This window comes from Miniopterus schreibersii (assembly GCF_964146895.1).
Source record: "Miniopterus schreibersii genome assembly, chromosome: X".
Classification (NCBI taxonomy): Eukaryota; Metazoa; Chordata; class Mammalia; order Chiroptera; family Miniopteridae; genus Miniopterus; species Miniopterus schreibersii.
In genome coordinates this window covers 63,029,533-63,050,234 of record NC_138104.1, presented here as the reverse complement: position 1 = coordinate 63,050,234, position 20,702 = coordinate 63,029,533, and positions in this window count along the sequence as shown.

Below are 20,702 nucleotides of genomic sequence, written 5' to 3'. Positions count from 1 at the left end.
TCTTAGGACTCTTTTACTGTGTTCTATATTTTGGGTTATTGTGTTTTCATTTTCATTTTTCTCAAGGTACCTTTTGACTGAGGTAAAATGAAGTTGGTCCCTGGAATCACTGTCACTAATAAACTATATTCTGATCTGTAGTTAACACTTGCCTTAGAACTATTTTCATTCCTAGTTCACATCTTTTATGACCATTTAGTATCTTCCCATAAAAGTCCCCACATCAATGAAATTCTGATGGAAATGAAATTAGCTTCTTATCACTAAGCTTATCAATCAATGGAGAATGGTGGGACAAAGAGTTGATATCTCAATAATTTGAAATAGTGTTGCCCTTTTTTCACCATGTCTACTGTTTCTTGTGGCCCCTTGCTGGGAGATGATGGATGATTTGTTTCTTTACATATATTCCTCTGCACTTCCTAAATTTTCTTTAATGTGTAATTACCAATTTGATAATCAGGGAAAAGTAAAAAAAAAAAATCCATAAATATACATGATTAGGGAGAGAGAGGGTGGGGAGAGAGAACCCTTTACCAATAATTCCAATCTAGTCTTAGATATTGAAGTTATAACCTTCAGGGGAGAATGGCCAATATTGAAGTTTTATTATGAGGAACAGTGCCCATCACAGTAAATGGTAAAATAATATACTATCTGCATGTCTAATTCACATTTTAGCTTAGCATGTTCCTAAATTGCTTTTTATTCCTTCTAAATCAGTTGTTGTCTCAAAGGATAAACACTGTGTGAAAAACAAAATTGTTATTAGATTCTATATTACCAATAAGATCAAGAAAGGAATCAAAAACTTCCTGGAAACAAATGAAAATGACCACACAAAATCCCAAATCTATGGGAAACAGCAAAAGGAGTCATAAGAGGGAAGTTCATAGCACTGCAAGCCTACCTCAAAAAGCAAGAAAATTTTTAGTAAACTATCTAACCCTACAACTTAAAGAGTTAGAAAGCTCCCCTTTCATTTCACCTGGACCATTGCTTTTGTTTGCTGGTAGCTTTTCTATTGCTGCTTCTATTTCACCAGTTGTTGTTGGCCTATTCAGGTTTTCTGATTCAGTTTTACATGATTTCACTTATATGTGAAATTTAATAAATAAAATAGACTGAGGAACAAAATAGATCCAGAGACTTAGAAGCATTAAACAGACTGATGGATCTCAGTGGGAAAGCGGTGGTAAGGGAGTAGGTGGGAAGAGATTAATCAAGGAAATTATATGCAAATATGCATAACCCTTGAACACAGACAATAGTGTGGTGAAGGCCTGGGGGAGGCAAATGAGAGATGGAGGGGACCATTGTGGGGAAAAAAGGAGGATATTTGTAATACTTTTCACAATAAAATAATTTTAAAAAAAATAAAGCACATAGGCATTGCCTCGATATCATTATTCATCAGGGAAATGCAAATAAAGAACACTGCACAACTATCAGAATGACTAAAATAAAATATTAATAACGTCAAACGCTAGTGAGGATGTAGAGAATATTGGTAATGTTAACAGTTAGTGAGGTTGTATCAATTTAGGATGTCACCTATAATGATAATGGGAGTGTAAGATTACACAGTCACTCTGGAAAATAGTGTTACAGTTTTCTTGAATATTAAACAGAGAGATTACTTCCAGGGTGGAAAAATGAGATGTTCCATAAACTCTCTACCCAACAAAGCAGCCATAAATGGTAAAAAATTATTTATTCCTTTTTTTATAATCCTCACCTGAGGATATGTTTTTGTGTTTGTGTGTGTGCTCAGTATATTTTTATCCTTATTGTTGAGAGTCTTACAGATTCCCTTACCTTGTTCCCCTCAATTTTCCCCTCCAGCTGGTTGCCACCATGCCCCAGGCCTTTACCACTCTACTGTCTGTGCCCATGAGCAATTCATTTATGCATACAAGATCTTTGACTAATCTCTTCCCACGCCCCTCCTCTCTGCTCCTCTTCCTTCTGAGATTCATCAGTCAATTCCATGTTTCCTTGCCTCTGGTTCTATTTTATACATCAGTTAATTTTGCTCATTAGATTCCACATAAAAGTGAGATCATGTGATATTTGTCTTTCTCTGACTGGTTCATTTTGCTTAGCAAAATACTCTCCAGTTTTATCTCTGCTGTCCCAAAGGGTAAGAGATCCGTCATTTTTATGGCTGTATTATATTCCATGGTATAAATGTACCACAGCGTTTTTATCCATTCATCTACTGATGTGCACGTGAGCTGTTTCCAGATCTTAGCTATTGTAAATTGCACTGCTACGAACATGCGGCTACCTAAGTTCTTTCTGATTAGTGTTTCAGCTTTCTTAGGATATATTCCTAGAAGTGGGATCTCTGGGTCAATTTGCTGTTCCATTTTTAATTTTTTGAGGACACTTCACACTATTTTCCATAGTGGCTGCACCAGTCTGCATTCCCACCAGCTGTGTACTAGGCTTCCCTTTTCTCCACATCTTTGCCAGCACATGTCATTTGTTGATTTGTTGATGGCAGCCTTCTGGCAGGTGGGAGCTGATACCACATTGTTGTCTTAATTTGCATCTCTCTGATGACTAGTGACGTTGAGCATTTTTTCATTGGCCACTTGTCCTCTTTGAAGAAATGTGTATTAAGGTCCTCTGTTTATTTTTTAATTGGATTGTTTATCTTCCTTTGGTTGAGTAGTATGTGTACTTTATATATTTTGGAAATTAACACTTACCAGATGTGTCATTGACAAATATGTTCTCCCATACAGTAGGTTCTCTTTTCATTTTGATGCTGATTTCTCTTGCTGTGCATAAACTTTTTACTTTGAGGTAGTACAATCTGTTTATTTTTATCCTTTGTTTCTCTTGACCTAGGAGATGTATCAGTGAAAATTCCACTATGTGAGATGTCTGAGATTTTGCTGCCTACTTTTTCTTCCAGAATTTTTATGTTTTCACGACTTACATTCAAGTCTTTTACCCATTTTGAGTTTATTCTTGTATATGGTGTAAGTTGGTGGTCTAGCTTCATGATTTTGCATGTACCTGTCCAATTTTTGCAACACCATTTATTGAAGAGACTATCTTTACTCCATCGTATGTTCTTGCCTTTTGTTTGTTTGTTAATCCTCATCCAAGGATATTTTTTCCATTAATTTTCAGAGAGTGAAAGGGAGGGAGGGAGGGAGAGAGAGAGAGAGAGAGAGAGAGAGAGAAACATCTATGTGAGAGAGACACATCAATTGGTTGCCTCACACATGTGCCCCGATCAACTGGGAAATGAACCCACAACCCAAATTTGTACCCTTGACTGAGAATTGAACCTTCAACTCTCCAGACCACAGACTGACCCTCTAATCGCTAAGCAAAACCAGTCAGGGCTGCTCTTATCTCCTTTGTCAAATATTAATTGAGCACTGTGGCTTGGGTCAATTTCTGAATTCTCTGTTCTGTTCCACTGATCTATATGTCTGTTCTTGTGCCAGTTTCAGGTTTTTTCATTTTTTTTATTTTTGTTTTGCCTTGTGTGTTTTTTTTTTAAATTTATTTTATTATTGAAAGTATTTCAGATATCATTTATTTTCTCCCCTTTACCCTGCCCCCCTATCATCCACCCCTCCCCAGTTCTTCTGCTGTCTATTGTCTGTGTCCATGGGCTGTGCATATTGATTACAAGGCTTTGTATCATAACTTAATATCCAGTATTATTATTCCCTCCAACATGGTTATTTTTTCTCAAGATTGATGGGGCTATTCCAGGTCATTTTTGGTTCCATATAAGTTTTTGCAGTATTTTTAATATATTTGTGAAATATGCCATTGGTATTTTAATGAGGATTGCATTGGATCTATAGATCGCTTTGGGTAGTATGGACATTTTAATGATATTAATCCTACCAATCCATGAACACGATATATTCTTCCAATTTTTGTATCTTCCTCTATTTCTATTTTCAACGTCCTGTATTTTTCTGAGAACAGGTCTTTTTCTCTTTGCTTAAATTTATTCCTAGGTATCTTTTGTAGTTGTTGTTGTAATGGTAAAAGGGGTTGTTTTTTTAGTTTCTCTTTCAGAGAGATAATTATTGGTATGTAATAATGGTACTGATTTCTGCATGCTAATTTTGTATCTTGCTACTTTGCCAAATTGATTTATCAACTATTGTAGTTTTTTGGTGAATTCTGTAGGGTTTTCTATGTACAATATCATGTCATCTGAGAATTTTGAAAATTTTACTTCCTCCTTTCCAAATGTGATGGCTTTTATTTTTTATGCTTGTCTGATCACTGTGGTGATCCAGTACTATGTTGACTAGGAATGGTAATAGCAGATATTCCTGTCTTGTTCTTGTTCTTGTTCTTAAGGGAAACAATTCTATTTTTTTACCATTTATGATGTTGGCTTTAGATTTATCATAAATGGATTTTTTTATTTTGAAGTATGATAACTTTATCACATGTTGCTGAGAGTTTTTATTAAAAAATTGGTGCTGGATTTTGTTGAATGCTTTTTCTGCATCTACTGATATGATCATTTGAATTTTTACCCTTCATTTCATTAACGTGACATACAAAAAATATTGACTTGCAAACATTGTACCAGCCTTGCTTCCCAGAATAAATCCTATTTCATCATGATGTATGATCTTTTTCATGTATTGATGGATCCTATTTCCTAATATCTTGTTGAGGATTTTAGCATCTATGTTCATCAAGGATATTGTCCTATAATTTTCTTTGTAGTGTCTTTATCTGGTTTTGGAATCAGGATAATGCTGGCCTTGTAAAAAGAGCTTTGAAGTTTTACCTCATCTTGAATATTTTGGAATATTTTGAGGAGGATAGGTGTTAATTCTTTGAATGTTTGGTAAAAGTCCCCTATGATGCCATCTGGTCTAGGATTTTTGTATGCTGGGAGTTTTTTCTTTATTTTTTTATTATTGCTACAATTTTGTTAGTTAATGGTCTACTCAAACTTTCTGATTCTTCCTGATTGAGTTTTGGCAAATTGTACATTTCTAAGAATTTGTCCATCTCTCCCAGGTTGTCCAATTTGTTAGCATATAGTTGTTGTTTGTTTGTTTGTTTTTTATTGTTGAAAATATTACAGATGTCCCCTTTCCTCCCCATTCCCCCTTTCACCCCACACCCACCCCCTCCCCAGTCCCTCACCACACTATTGTCTGTGTCCTTGAGTTATGCATATATGCACATAAATTCTTTGGTTAATCTCTCCCCACCCATGCCCACCTTCCCTCTGAGATTTGTCAGTCTTACCCATGCTTCCATGTCATTCAATCTGTTCAGTTCATCAGTTTTTTAAGTTCTTTATATTCCACATATAAGTGAGATCATGTGATGTTTGTTTCTCTCTGCCTGGCTTATTTCACTTAGCATAATATTCTCCAGGTCCACCCATACTCTCTCAAAGGGTACAATATCTTTCCTCTTTTCATCTGCATAGTATTCCATGGTGTAAATGTTGTATATAGTTGTTCATGGTATTTTCTTACAATTGATTGTATTTCTGTGGTGTCAGTTGTTACTTCACCTCTTTCATTTCTGATTTCATTTATTTTGGTCCTATCTCTTTGTTTCTTGATGAGTCTGGTAAAAGTTCATCAACCTTGTTTCTTTTCAAAGAACCAGTTCTTGGTTTCATTGATATTTTGGGGTTTTTTTGTTGTTGTTGTTTTTTAGTCTCTATATCATTTATTTACAGTCTGATCTTTATTATTTATTTCCTTCTCGTTACTCTGCTTTTCTTGTTGTTCTCTTTCTAATTCTTTTAGTTGTAGAGTTAAATATTTTATTAGAGATTTTTCTTGTTTCTTGAGGTAGGTCTATAATTCTGTGAACTTTCCTCTCATGCCTGCTTTCACTGTGTCCCACAGATTTTGGGTGGTTGTGTGTTCCATTTTGTTTGTTTCCAGGAAGTTTTTTCTTTCTCCTTTGTGTTCACTGGTAACACATTCTTTGTTTAATAACATGCTGTTTGGCCTCCATGAGTTTGAATGTTTTTGAGTGTTTTTATTGTAGTTGATTTCTAGTTTCATGCCCTTGTGATCCATGAAGATGCTTGATATGATTTCAATCCTCTTGAACTTGTTGAGACTTAGTTTGTGTCCTAACATCTGGTCTATCTTTGAGAATGACCCATTTGAGAAGAATATATATTCTGCAGCTTTGGGCTAAAATGTTCTGTAAATGTCAATTAAATCCATCTGATCTAGTGTGTTACGTAAGGTCTTTGTTTCCCTGTTGATTTTTTTGTCTGGAAGATCTATCCAGTGATATCAGTGGCATGTTAAATTCTCCTAGTCTTACTGTATAGGTGTCAATCTCTCCCTTAAAGTCCTCAAAGAGCTTTTCATATACTTAGCTCTTATACTTGGTGCATATATGTTTACCAGGGTTATCTCCTCTTGTAGGATAAATCCTTTTAGTATTATGTTGTGGCTTTCTTTGTCTCTTGTTATGGCCTTTGCTTTGAAGTCTATATCATCAGATATAATTATTGCTACCCATGCTTTTTCTTTTGTTTCCATTTGCATGGAATTTTATTTTCATCTCCTCACTTTTATCCTGTGGGTCCTTTGTTCTGAGGTGGGTCTCTTGTAGACAGCATATATATGGGTCATTTGTTCTTATCCATTCAGCTACCCTATGTTTTTGATGGGACCACTTACTCCATTTACATTCAAGGTTATTATTGATAAGTTCTTATCTGCTGCCATTTTTATTTTTATGTCTATGTTTCTCTCCCTCTCTCTTTCTACTTATTATAGCAGTCCCTTTAACATGTCTTGCCTTGCAGGTTTAGTGACAATAAACTCCTTTAGCCTTTTTTTTTTTTTTTTTTTGACTGGGAAGCTCTTTATTTCACCTTCAATTTTGAATAATAGCCTTGATGGATAGAATAGTCTTGGTTTTAGATCCTTGTTTTTCATTATTTTAAATTCGTGCCATTCCCTTCTGGCCTGTAGTGTTTCTCTTTATAAATCAGCTGACATTTTTATTGGAGCTCTCTTGTTGGTCACTGACTGTCTCTCTTTTGCTGCCCTTAAGATTCTATCTTTGTCTTTAAAATTTGTCATTTTAATTGTGATTTGTCTTGGATTGGGTCTCTGGGTTTCTTGATTTTTACCCTCTGTGCTTCCTGAACTTGTATGAGTTTTTCTTCACCTGCTTGGGAATGTTTTCTGTCTTTATGTCTTCAAACAGGTTCTCTACCCCTTGCTCAATTTCTTCTTCCTCTGTGACCCCTATGATGCAGATGTTGATCTGTTTCATGTTTTCCCAGAGTTCCATTAAACTGTCCTGATGCTTTTTAAGTATTTTTTCTTTCTGATGCTCTGATTGAGTGGTATTTTCTACCTTGTCTTCTAATTCACTTATTGTATCCTCTGCTTCATTGAGTCTGCTTTTATTCCTTCCAGCATATTCTTGATTTCAGATATAATATTGTTCATTTTTGCCTTGTCCCTTTTCATAATTTCTGTATCTTTTTTCATGCTGATGTAGCTTCCTCTATGTTCCTTGTAGTTCCAACTAATTTCCTTGTAGTTCCCATTAAGTTTCTCCTAGTTCTCACTAAGTGTCTTGAACAACTTTATAACCATTACTCTGAACTCTGTGTCTGATAACTTGCTTATCTCCGTGTCATTTAAGTCTTTTTCTGGTGATTCCTCCTTTTTTTTTTTTTAATTTGGCAATTGTTTCTTTGTCTCCCCATCTTAGTTGTCTCTTTGTGTTTGTATCTATGTATTAGATATACTTGTTATGACTCCCAGTCTTCATGGGGTGATCTTTTGCAGCAAATGTCTTATGTGACCCAGTGGTGTGGTTTCCTTCTACTACTGAGCTGTATGCTCTTGTTGTGACCCTTTTATCAGTTACTTGGGCTCTCCTGTTGTAATTAGGTCTTGGTTGTTATGGTCCCATTTGTGGGTGAACTCTCCTCTCAGGCTGCCTAACTGTGAGGCTCAGTAACTACCACATCATGTGAGCTGTTGTACAGGTGCTGACAGGGCAAAACAAATAAAAAATGAAACAGGAAACAAACAGAAACATAAAAATCCCAACAACAGTGAAAACAACCACAAAATAAGAACATGAATACTAAACAAAAAAGAGAGAAAAAGATAATATTGCTAATAGTAAAATAAAAAGTAAAGAGGATACTGGAAGAGAAAAGGAACAGAAAATTATTCTCAAAGGAAAGAAGGAAGAGCAAAAATAAGGGTAGAGAGTAGGAAAAGGAAAACAGTTAAAGAAAAAGACAAGAAGAGAGAGAGAAGAAAGAAAGAAAGAAAGAAAGAAAGAAAGAAAGAAAGAAAGAAAGAAAGAAAGAAAGAAAGAAAGAAAGAAAGAAAGAAAGATTATGCAAGGGTAACAAGAAGGGACATAAAAGTAAAGCAAAAGAAAGAATGGAAAAGAAAATGGGGGAAATAAGATAGAGCAAGAAAAAAAGGAAGCCAATAAGAGATATGAAAGAAACAAGAGGGAAAAGAGTAAAAATATGAACAAGAACAATAATAATAATATCAAAGCAATATAGCAGAAAAAATAAAGAACATATTGAAAAAAAGAACAAAAAACAAAACAATTTTTTTGTAAAAATCCAACGAAGTAAAGTTCATCTATGCAGCTTATGTTGTCTGAGGTTCACTGTCTTGTATGCTGATTTCAGCTTTCCTGGGACATACTTTTGTGTCAGCCAATGTCAGGAGCTAAGTTTGGCTCTCAACATCTTGTTGTAGCTGTGGTTGGTCTGAGGTTCTCTAAAAACCACCTCCACCTGGCAGCTACTCCTCCTCCTGCTTGAAGTTGTCAGGTCTTCCTCCAATGTCTTCCAAAAAAAGTCTTTAGGGTGGAGACAGGCTACTGTGGCTAAGGTTAATGGGGCCCCAACTTAGATATTTTGCTGTCAAGCACAGAATTAGGGGAAATTAATCTCTGCTTCAAAGCCAAAGCCTTCAGTCTCTACCATATCCTCCAACTTTAGTTCTCCTTAAGTTGTCCTAATGGAGGTTCAGGTTGGATACACCCTTCTGCCTTTTCTGCAGGATCTGTTTCAGCTGCCCTGGGCTCAGTGGAATTGATGAAAAGAATCTCTGAAGAGCATGTTGCCTGCCTAGGCCATAGGAAGGGGCTAGTATTTCCTCCTAGTGCCAGACAATAGTTTCTGAGGGTTTTACTCTTGAAATGTCCTCCTCTGATCTGTTTTCCCTACCCCCACCAAAATGTGTCCAGAAGGGATATCTGGGGCTTTAGAGAGCTCATCCTGTTGGAGGTGGTGTTCTCAGGTTGCAGGAAAGGTAAGCATACTCCACCCTTCCTTCCTGGGACTGGCTGCCTGAATTCATAGGGTGCTCAGATCAGCCTCCTCACAACACAGTTACAAAGCCCAACTCTTGCTCATCTGTCTCCCCAGTATAAGTCTTCCTGACAGATGCCATGGCATGTCATCCAAAAAAAAAAAAGACAGAAAAATTTCTGCTTTGCAAGGACCTTACACCACAGGCCCAAAAAGAAGGGGTTACAAAGTCAGCCTTGCACAGGACTTCTATCTCTCCACACAGCTGGCCTCAGTAAAGCTGGGGTCAAGAATTCCAACTCTGCTTATGTTCCCAACTCTCCTCACTGTGAGTCAAAAGTCCCTGATTTGCACTGCTGCCAGCTCCACTCGCAGGAGCAGTCTGTGTCCTCCACAAGTGCGGGGAGTTGTTTCAATCTTGCTCAGGAGGTGGAAGAGTCCTCTTCCCCTTCCCCATACCACACAGTTTACACACAGTCTGGGCCTCTTTACAATACCTTTCAGGAAAGTAGAGGGTCCCTTTAGGTCACTGCTGGGTGCAGCCCTCAGGCTTCTTTCTATTCTGGAGCCACACACTATGGCACAGACTTTCCAGCAGTCAGAGCCCAGGGTGAATTCTGCTGAAGCTGCCAACCTTAGGCATGCATGCTCTTTCACTGAGAAAGTACAGACCCAGCCTCCCAGGCAGACAGAGTTCCCCTAGATCCCTCTGCCTAGTGCTATGCAAGATCTCCTTCCAGTCTCTGCTGCTACAGGTTTGGGATCCCTGCATGGGGATGTGAGCCCACATTCCAAAGGAGAGGGAGCTTTGTAGCCAATATCACTCAGGCCTCTCTGCCAAGCCCTAGTTCCAGGGGGGCTCTCCTTTTCTGTGACTCCCCCTCTCTTACCAGTCTCTACATTGTTTCTTCAGTGCTCCTTAGACAAAATATGTCCTATCAGCTACACTTCTCTTGTTTTTTCAAGCTGACCTCACAGTATTTTAGCTACAAATCCAGTCCAAGGCTAGGATCAAGGGAACTCAGCCTCCTGTTAAAACGCAGCCGTCTTGCTCCCCTGAGGAATTGTTTTTTATAGATTTTTAGAGAGATAAGGATAGGGAGAGAGAAACATCAATGTGAGAAACACTGGTTGGCCACTCCCACATGCACCCCAACTGGAGATTAAACCTACAACCCAGGTATGTGCCTAGGTTGGGCATCAAACCCACAACTTTTTTGTTGTATTGGAGAAGTTCCAACCAACTGAGCCACCCAGCCAAGGCAGTAAAAATTATTTTTTAAAAACAACCATTTATAGTCTCCGGAAATTTTCCTAAGGGTATAGAGCAAATGAAGAGATATTTATTCAAGTAAATCTATTAAATCTTGGTAAAAACAGTGAGATTCTCAAGCTCAGTGACAGAAGCTCCTCTCCAAGCAGGTGTATCAAGGAAGATAGTGTTTCTCTTCAGGAAGGGCAGGCAACAAGCATTTCTCACTTTCCCAAATCCATTTTTTCACTCTATTCCAACCAAGCATGACTGAGAGGACTGGGGACCCTTGTTCCCCAGCTAGTCTTAACTCATAGTATGGAAGCGCTCACCTAGGCATGGAGAGCCAAAATAGTTGCCCCCAATCACAGCTTATTTATAGGATAGTTTCCACATCAAGAGAGGCAAGACACACTCTGCTTATAAAGCAGTTGAGTCACTCTGATACAGACCAACCCCGGCTTTGGAGAAAGGGTTTAAAACAGAAGTTTTACCGAGAGAAAGAGGTGAGCCATAAAAACAGAGAACTCTGATGCCATCTCCAAGGGAACTACCTTTATTTGGAAAACAGTGTGGAGAAACACAAGCCAAAGGGTGCTCTTGAAACAATGGAAATTTTAGTGCTAAGCAATTAAGGAGAGGCCAGTAGTTTCATGAGAAGAAAAGGTTTAACTATAGGCAAATTTATTAGAGAGAATGAGGAGAAGAGACAGATAATAAAAGCCTTCTTGGAGTCAAAACAAAAATCAAAAGATGACTTCAAAAAATTCCTCTGCAAAGAGTTTAATTGGATCAGACTGAGTAGCAATTTATGCCACAGGGCATTGCTGAAAACAGTAGAGCAATTAGCCAGAAATTAGTATAGTGCTTAAAAACTCTGCATGTTACCAATAGAGGCAGACTGCTTAACAGAGAGATCTAGAAAGAGACAAAAAGAACCTTGATAAAGCCACTATCATCTCAGGGTGACTGCATACATACCAAAGCTGTATCTTCTGAGGAATGGCATTAGGTCTGCACATTGCAGGGGAAATAGACAGTTGTATATATTGCAAAAACAACGACAGGGAAAAAAAGCAAAAACTCAAACTGCCAGTGAGAGGTCCTAGCTGTCAGATTTAGGAGACAAATACTTCAGAATTGCTATTATAATAAATATGTTCAAAGAGCTAGAAGAAACCTTGCTTAGTGAATTAAGGAAGGCGTTATGACAATATTTCAATAAAAAAACACACATGAATATGAAGATATAAATTATTTTTAAAATTATTTCTTTTTAAAGCTAAAACTCTGGAGTTCAAAAGTATAATAATAAAAATGAAAACTTCGCACAGCCAGTGTTGCTCAGTGGTTGAGCATTGACCCATGAACCAGGAGATCATGGTTCTATTCCCAGTCAGGGCACATATCTGGGTTTTGGACTCTATCCCCAGTAGGGGGTGTGCAGGAGGCAGCTGATTGATGATTCTCTCTCATCATTGATATTTTTATCTCTCTCTCCCTCGCCCTTTCTCTCTCTGAAATCAACAAAAACTTTTAAAAACTAGAAAAAAATTAAATCCCATGACATTAAAAAAAACCACTAGAGGTAATCCAGGTGATTTGAAAGAATATGTTTGAACTGACAGGAAAAAAAAAATTTAGTGAATTTGAAAATATATCAATAAAGATTATGCAATTTTAAGAATAAAGAAAAAATAAATATGAACAGATCCTTAGACAAGTGTACAAACAAAATTAAGTGCACTAACATATGCGTAAAAGGAGTACCATGAGAAAAGAGGCAGAAAAATATTCAAATAAATAATGCCTGAAAATTTCTGAGACTTGATGAAAAACATTAATCTCCAAATCTTAAAAGCTCAAAGAACTATAAATAAGATAAATGCAGAAATCTACACCAACACACATCATAGTAAAAATATTAAAATACAAAGAGAAAATCTTGAAAGCAGCAAGAGAAAAATGGCTCATCACATACAGTAAACCCCCATGAGATTAACAGCTGACTTCTAATCAGAAACAATGGAGAGCAGAAAGATAATATATTCAAAGTGCTGAAAGAAAACCTCTGTCAATCAATATCTCATATCCAGCAAAGCTATCTTATAATAATAAAGGCAAAATAAAGATGTTCTCAAATAAGTAAAAACAGAGAATTTATTGCTAGCAGACCTGCCTTACCAAAAAAAAAAAAAAAAAAAAAATTAAAGGAAGTTCTTTAGGCTGGAAGCAAGTGACCTCAGACAAAATTAACTGGTCTGAAAATCTCTTGTGCACATAGATACAAAAATGCTCAACAAAATAACTAGCAACTTGAATACAGCAATATATAGAAAGTATTATATACCACAACCAAGTGAGACTTAGTCCAAGAAGGGTATCTTGTGTTAAATATGAAAATCAATCAATATAACACAGACAATCCCTGACTTATGATGGCTCGATTTAGGATTTTTTTACTTCACAATGGTGGAAAAGCAGTAGGTAGTATGATACTCTCATGATATTGAGCAGCAGCAAGCTGCAGCTCCAGTTCAGCCACATGATTACAAGGGTAAACAACTGATACTTTATAGTATACTGTGGTGTTAGTGTTTTGTTTTGTTTTGGATATTGTGTTTTTGTATACTATCATGTCTAAATAGCACCCATTTGTGTCTCTTGCTTCTGGTGAGAAGAAGAAAGGCAATTACTCTTGAGATAAAACTCAAGATAATCACCCAACTGTAGGCTAATGTAAGTGTTCTGAGGACATTTAAGGTAGACTGGACTAAGCTATGGTGTTTGGTAGGTTAGGTGTATTAAATGCATTTTTAAATTTTTATTATTTATTGTTGAAAGTATTGCTGATATCCCCTTTCCCCCCTCCATTGGTCCCCTCCACCTGGCATCTACCCCTGCCCCCCCCAGGTCTTCTCCACACTATTGTCTCTGTCCATAGGTCATGTAGAAATGAATCTAAGTTCTTTGATTAATTTCTCACCCCACTCTCCACCCCTACCTTCCCTCTGAAATCCGTCCAACTTCTCCTTGGCTCTATATTTCTATATCTATCTTGTTCATCAGTTTATTTTGTTCATTTGTTCATTAGATTCTACATAGGAGTGAGATCACGTGGTGCTTGTCTTTCTCTGACTGGCTTATTTCACTTAGCATAATCCTCTCCAGGTCCACCCATGCTGTCCCAAAGGGTAAGAGACTCTTCTTTTTTACAGCTGCATAGTATTCTATGGTGTAAATGTACCACAGTTTTTTATCCACTCATCTACTGGTGAACACTTGAGTTGTTTCCAGATCTTAGCTATTGTAAATTGTGCTTCTATGAACATAGGGGTGTATAAGTTCTTTCTAATTGGTGTTTTTGGTTTCTTAGTATATATTCCCAGAAGTGAAATCACTTGGTCAAATGGCAGGTCCATTTTTAATTTTTTGAAGAAACTCCATACTATTTTCCTCAGTGGCTACACCAGTCTTAGATGCATTTTTGACTAATGATATTTTCAACTTAAAATGCATTTATTGGGATGTAACCCCAGTGTAAGTTGAGAAGCATCTGCACACCATATTATAGATAAAGAACAAAAACTACATGATTGTTTCAAGAGGTGTGGAAAAACATTTGATTAAATCCAATACCCTTTCATTATAAAAACACTCATCAAAAGGATGAAGTTGTATTCTTTCCTTTCATTATACACAAAAATTAACTCAAAATGGATTAAAGACCTCAATGTAAGAGCTAAAATTAAAAAGCCCTTAGAAGAAAATATAAGAATAAATCTTTGTGACCTTGAGTTTGACAATGACACCAAAAGCACAAGCAACAAAAGGAAAATAGATAAAATTGGACTTCATCAAAGTTAAAAGCTTTTGTGCTTCAAAGGAAACCATTTAGAAAATGGAGGGGGGGGGACAGATAATGATGTAAAATATTTGCAAATCATATATCTGATAAGGAACTGTACCTAGAATATATAATGAAGCTCTTATTTCTCAACAATTAAAAGGCAAATAACCCAATTAAAAACAAGCAATTAATATGAATAGGTATTTCTCCAAAGAATAAATGGCCAATAATTACATGAAAAGATGTTCAACATCTTTACTTTTCAGGAAAATGTTAATCAAAACCACAATGAAACAATACTTCCCACATGCTACAATGGTTATAATAAAAAAGATAAACAATTACAAATATTAGTGAGGACATATAAAAATCTGAACCTTCATATTTTGCTAGTGGGAATTTAAAATTTGTGGCCACTTGTGAAAATAATTTGTCAGTTCCTCAAAAAGTAAAACATAGAAGGACCATATGACTCAGCAATTCTAAGAGAAATAATATTCCATGAGAAATGAAAACATATGTCCACACAAAAATTTGCATACAATGTTCATAGCAGCATTATTCATAATAGCAAAAAAGTGAAAACAACTATATTGTTCATCAACCGATCAATGGATACACAATATGTGGTATATCTATAAATAGAGTACTGTTTAGACATAGAAATAAATGAAGAGCCGATATATGTTACAAAATGGATGGACATTGAAAACATGCTAAGTGGAAAAATCCAGTCACAACAGACCACATATTGTATGATTACATTTATATTAGTGAGTTAGAAAATCCATAAATACCGATATGAGATTAATGGTTGCCAAGAGCTGGAGAAAGGGAGGGGAAAACAAGTAAGAGGAAGTACTAATTACTGTGATGTTTCTTATTGGGGTGATGAAAATGTTCTCAAATTAATGGTTATGGCTGCAAAACTATGTAAATATACTAAAAACTATTGAACATTTTAAAAGGGTGAATTTTATGTTATGTAAATTATATCTGAAGCTTTGAAAAACACACACAATGAGAAATCAGTTGTGATAGGCTAAATAAATGCTTCTATCCCCCAAGATGCCCACATCTTAATCCCTGAAACCTGTGAATATGTCACCTTACCTTGTAAAAAGGGTTTCCAGGTATCAAGTTAAGGATCTTGATCTTGGAAGGTTATCTTGTATTATCTGTATGAACCGAGTATAATCACCAGAGTCCTTTTAAGAGAGAAGTTGGAATATCAGAGTTGAAAGAAATATATGTGACAACAGAAGCAAAGGTTAGAATGATGTGCTTTGAAGATAGATAAAGAGGCCATTCATGGCCCAAGGAATGTAGGTAGCCTCTACAAGATGAAAAAGGAAAGGTAATGGAGCCTCCAGAAAGCATACAGTCCCGCAGACACCTTGATTTTAGTCCTATAAGACTCATTTCAAACATTTAACTTCCAGAACTATAAGATACTCAATTTGTGTTTTAAGCCATTAAGTTCATGGTAATTTGTACAGCAGCAATAGGAAACTACTATACCATTTCACATCCAATTGATAAATAAATGGCTAAAACAAAAATGTTGATTATACTAAATGTTGGTAAGGATGTGGAACAGCTAGCACTTTCATGTGCTGCATATGGGAATGAAAACTAGTAAAATCACTTTGCAAAACTGTTTGGTAATTTCTTACAAAGGTAAAACACATCTTCCATGTGATCCAGCCATTTCACTCCTAAGTATTTACCGAAGAGAACTAAAAGCATAAGTCCATACAAAAACATATACACAAATGATCATAGCAACATTATTAATAACAGTCAAAAATAAAGACAGATGTCCATTAACAGATGCGTGGGTAAACAAAACATGCTATCTATATAATGGATGAATTTCTGAATAAATCTGATGAATGAAACAAGTCAGAAGAAAGTACTTACTGTTTGATTCTATTTATATATAACTTTCAAGATGTAAAATAATCTATAGACAGTGGGTGGGGATGGGGTTTGGAAAATGATGAGGAAAACTTGAGGGGATGGATATATTCATTATCTTGATTTGAGGACTTCCTGGTGATATACATATGTCAAAACATCAGAATTTATATGTATGGACTAATCACTGTGTCAATCATTTCTCAACAAAGCATCTTTAAAAAAGAAACTGAATTAAAATGTCAAATATAATGACAAATTAAAATGACATAACTCTGCCTCTGGACCATTCTCAGCATTGTAAGAATGGCTTGATTGTTTCTTATCTTGTGCCCAATGAACAGTAGATATTTCAGGGTAACTGCCTCTGTGTTACCTCTTCCTCCCATTCCTAATGTTTAGGTCCCTTTTAAGTTCAGTCTTGTGTTTCTCATGATGGACTCTTGGTTCCCTAACAAGAATTCCTTGTTTCTCCAAATTCAGAGTGGAAATAAGTCCTGTGAAATGCTATTCAGTAATAGCCTTGTCTTACAAGTCATTTTAATGGCCTTTTTTTACTTCCTTGTTTTAAATTTTTAATGCTGAATAATATTCCACTATATATACCACATTTTGTAATGGCATGTTTAAAATTCCAATCATTGCAAATATTGGATCTATGAGTGTTCATATATTTTGACCCTGGATGTCAATACAATGTCAAAAAATACAGTAGTGTTATCTCATATATTGTGCCATATTTCAAATTAGAGAAGGAAAAGATGTGTTTTCCAAATTGACCTAGTAATGGAGAACACTATTTGATGAGATTAACTTGTTACTTGGACAGAAAATGTACAGTTAATCAGGCTTCTTCTTGTTTAGAAATGATACCAATAGCTGACTGGGAAGGGTGACCTTCTTGACAGAAGTGCACACAGCTCAGGAAGGGATGCCCAAGGATGAAATACCTAGGTCAGCTAGGTCAGCCAACTCAATCATGGTGATGAATGGGGAGCTAATTATAGAGTAAGATTGTCTTTACAGTCTTTGGGGTTCTAGTCACAATTGCACCAGTAGCATAAATCATGCCATTCCAAAGCTCATGCACATTGCCACTGTCATCTTTAACTCCAGGTGTGTTTGGGAGTTGCAACCAGGAAATCATGGCAGGACTGGTAGGAGTGATAATGGAAGAGATTAGAGGATATAGAAGTCACGAGTGCTAAAAATGAATGCAAAAGAAGCTTAGGCCTCTTCAGTTCATGCAGAGTCCTTTACCAGTTGCAGTGGTATGTGGTAAAAATTTTTATTTAAATATTTCCAATAAACTTTGTAGGTAGGCTAATTAGTAGAATCTAGGAGATTTGGCTTAGACCAAATATCACCCATACAGAGATCGTACTAGAAAATAACTGTTTGGAGGGGATCAAGGTGGCAGCAGACTGAGTGGAAGCTACATTGACACTCTCCTAGGACCAATCTGGATTTACAACTAAAACATAGAAAAACTATCCTGAAAATCAACTGAAAAGTAGCTTGAGAACACCCTCATAACCAAGGAGGATAAGTGGAGAATGTATAGAGACTGGTAGGATGTGCAGAGGTGCAAGAGGGCTGGCTGGGCTCCCACAGGCAGCAGCTGAAGGTCCAAGGGGACATCGCAGCGGGGAGGTTCCCACTGAGGACTCTGGGGCCTAAACCCCAGGCTGGGTTTCCCAGCCAAGAGCATCAGAACTAAGAAAGGTGCTCACATAATATCTGGCTGTGAAAAACAGTGGGGTTTCTGTCTGCCAGGGAGGGGCAGCTGGAACTGCAGGCACCTTATTAAAGAGCCAACGGACAAGGTTTCCTGTGGAGCCACTCACCTTGGGCTCTGGTGGAGGAGGAGTGGAGTGGACTGGAGCTGTGTGGGAGAGTCTGGGGTTGTGGGATCTGGAGAGTGAGATGAGGGGATGCCTGTCTAGATTCCTATGCCCAGTAATTCCCCCAAACTGTGGAGGACACCTTTCTCGGGCATACAATTTTCAGCTGGAAAAGTGGTCCCCTTCCCCATAGTTGTTTCTACAGCCTGAGGCTTGTTAATAGACTGATAACAAGCAGCAGCCCCACCCTGTGGAGCTTCTACACCTTAGGGTCATTAAGAGAATCAGATTAATCAATCTGCAGGCAGAGGCAGACCTCAGGGTGCTTTGAGTCTTTGCCTGATCTGCTTCTGGATCCAGGCCTTAGAAAAGCAGGCTTTGGTGTGCATCTTGGTCCTGCCCAAACGCACCCAGCCCCAGCAGAGATCTCAAGCCTAGGGCTATTGGTAGCTCCAAACAGGGTACTCAGGGCAAGTCACAAACTGCATCTGACATTGGCCTCTACCAGAGACCCTCAAAAAAGACTGAGAGTCCTAGCAGATCTTCCTAATACTTAGAAACAAACTAAAAATAGTAGGCAAAATGGGGAGACCAAAAAACAAACCTAAAATGAAAGAATAAGAGAAGTGTCCAGAAAAAGACCTAAATGAAATATAGATAAGAAATCTCTCAGAAATAGAGTTCAAAATACTGATTGTAAGGATGCTCAGCAGCATGAAAAAAGATATAGAAACTATGAAAAGTGACGAGTCAGAAGTGAAAAATGATATAGCAGAAATAAAGAATACATTGGAAGGAATAAACAGCAGATTAGAGGAAGCTGAGGATCAGATTAGTGAATTAGAAGACAGGGTAGAAAACAAAAACAAAACACTCAATCAGAGACTCAAAAAGAAAAAACAATTAAAAAACAAGAGGACGGTTTAAAGGAGCTGTGGAACAGCATGAAAGGTAACAATATTCATATTATAGGAGTGTCAGAGGAGGTCAAAACTAGGCAGGGGTTAGAGAACCAGTTTGATGAAATAATTGTAGAAAACTTCCCTAACTTGGTGAAGGAAAAAGTCATACAAGTTCAGGAAATACAGAGAGTCCCAACCAAGAAGAATCCAAAAAGGCCCAAGCCCAGACACATCATAATTAAAATGCCAAAAATTCAAGACAGAGAATTTTAAAGGAAGCTAGAGAAATCAGTCTGTTACCTACAAAGGAGCCCCCATACAGCTGTCAGCTGACTTTTCTTTTTTTTTCTTTTAAATATATCTTTATTGATTTCAGAGAGACGAAGGCAGAGGGAAAGAGAGATAGAAACATCAATGATGAGAGAGAATCACTGATTGGCTGCCAGCTGCACATTCCTGACAGGGAATTGAGCCCGCAACCTGGGCATGTACCCTGACTGGGAATCAAACTTAGATCTCCTGGATCCTAGGTCTATGCTCAACCACTGAGTCATGCCTGGCTGTCAGCTGATTGTTCATCAAAAACTCTACAGGTCAGAAGGGAATGGCATGAAGTATTCAAGGTAATGCAAAACAAGGACCTGAAACCAAGACTACTCTATCCAACAAGATCACCAATCAAGATAGGTGGTGAAATAAAGAGGGTCTCAGACAAAAAAAAAGGCTAAAGGAATTTATCACTACAAAACAAGGATTATAGGAAATGTTAAAAGGACTGCTATAATTAGAAGTAGAAATAAAGAGAATGAGAAACATAGGCATAAAGAAATAAAATGCCAGAAGATAAGTATTTTTCAATAATAACCTTAAATGTAAATGGAGGCCGCCTGGGCGTGGCTCAGTGGTTGAGCATCGAGCTAGGATCCAGGCAATCGGGGTTCGATTCCCAGTCAGGACACATGCCCGGGTTGTGGGCTCTATCAATAACTCTCTCATCATTGATGTTTCTATCTCTCTCCCTCTCCTTTCCTCTTTTTGAAATCAATAAAGATATATTTTAAAAATGTAAATGGATTAAATGCCCCCAATAAAAATATATAGGGTGGCAGAATGGATAAGAAAACATGACCCAAATATATGCTGTCTACAAGAGACACACTTCAGAACAAAAGACTCACACAGGATGAGGGGGAAGGGATGGAAAAATTTTCCATGCAAATGGAAATGAAAAATCAGCTGAGACAGCAATACGCATATCGGACAAAATAGACTTCAAAATGAAGACCATAAGGAGAGACTAGAAAGGTCATTACATAATACTAAAGGGATCGATCCAACAAGAGGATATAACCTTGATAAACAGATATGCACCCAATATAGCTGCACCTAAATTTATAAAAAGACTTCTAGAGGAATTTAATAGAGAGATTGACAGCAATACAGTCATACTAAGGGACTTTAACACTCCACTGACTTCACTGGATAGATCTTCCAGACAAAAAATCAACAAGGAAACAGTCACCCTAAATGACACACTAAATCAGATGGGTTTAACTGACATTTACAGAACATTCCACCCCAAAGTTGCAAAATATACATTCTTCTCAAGTGCACAGGGGGCCTTCTCAAG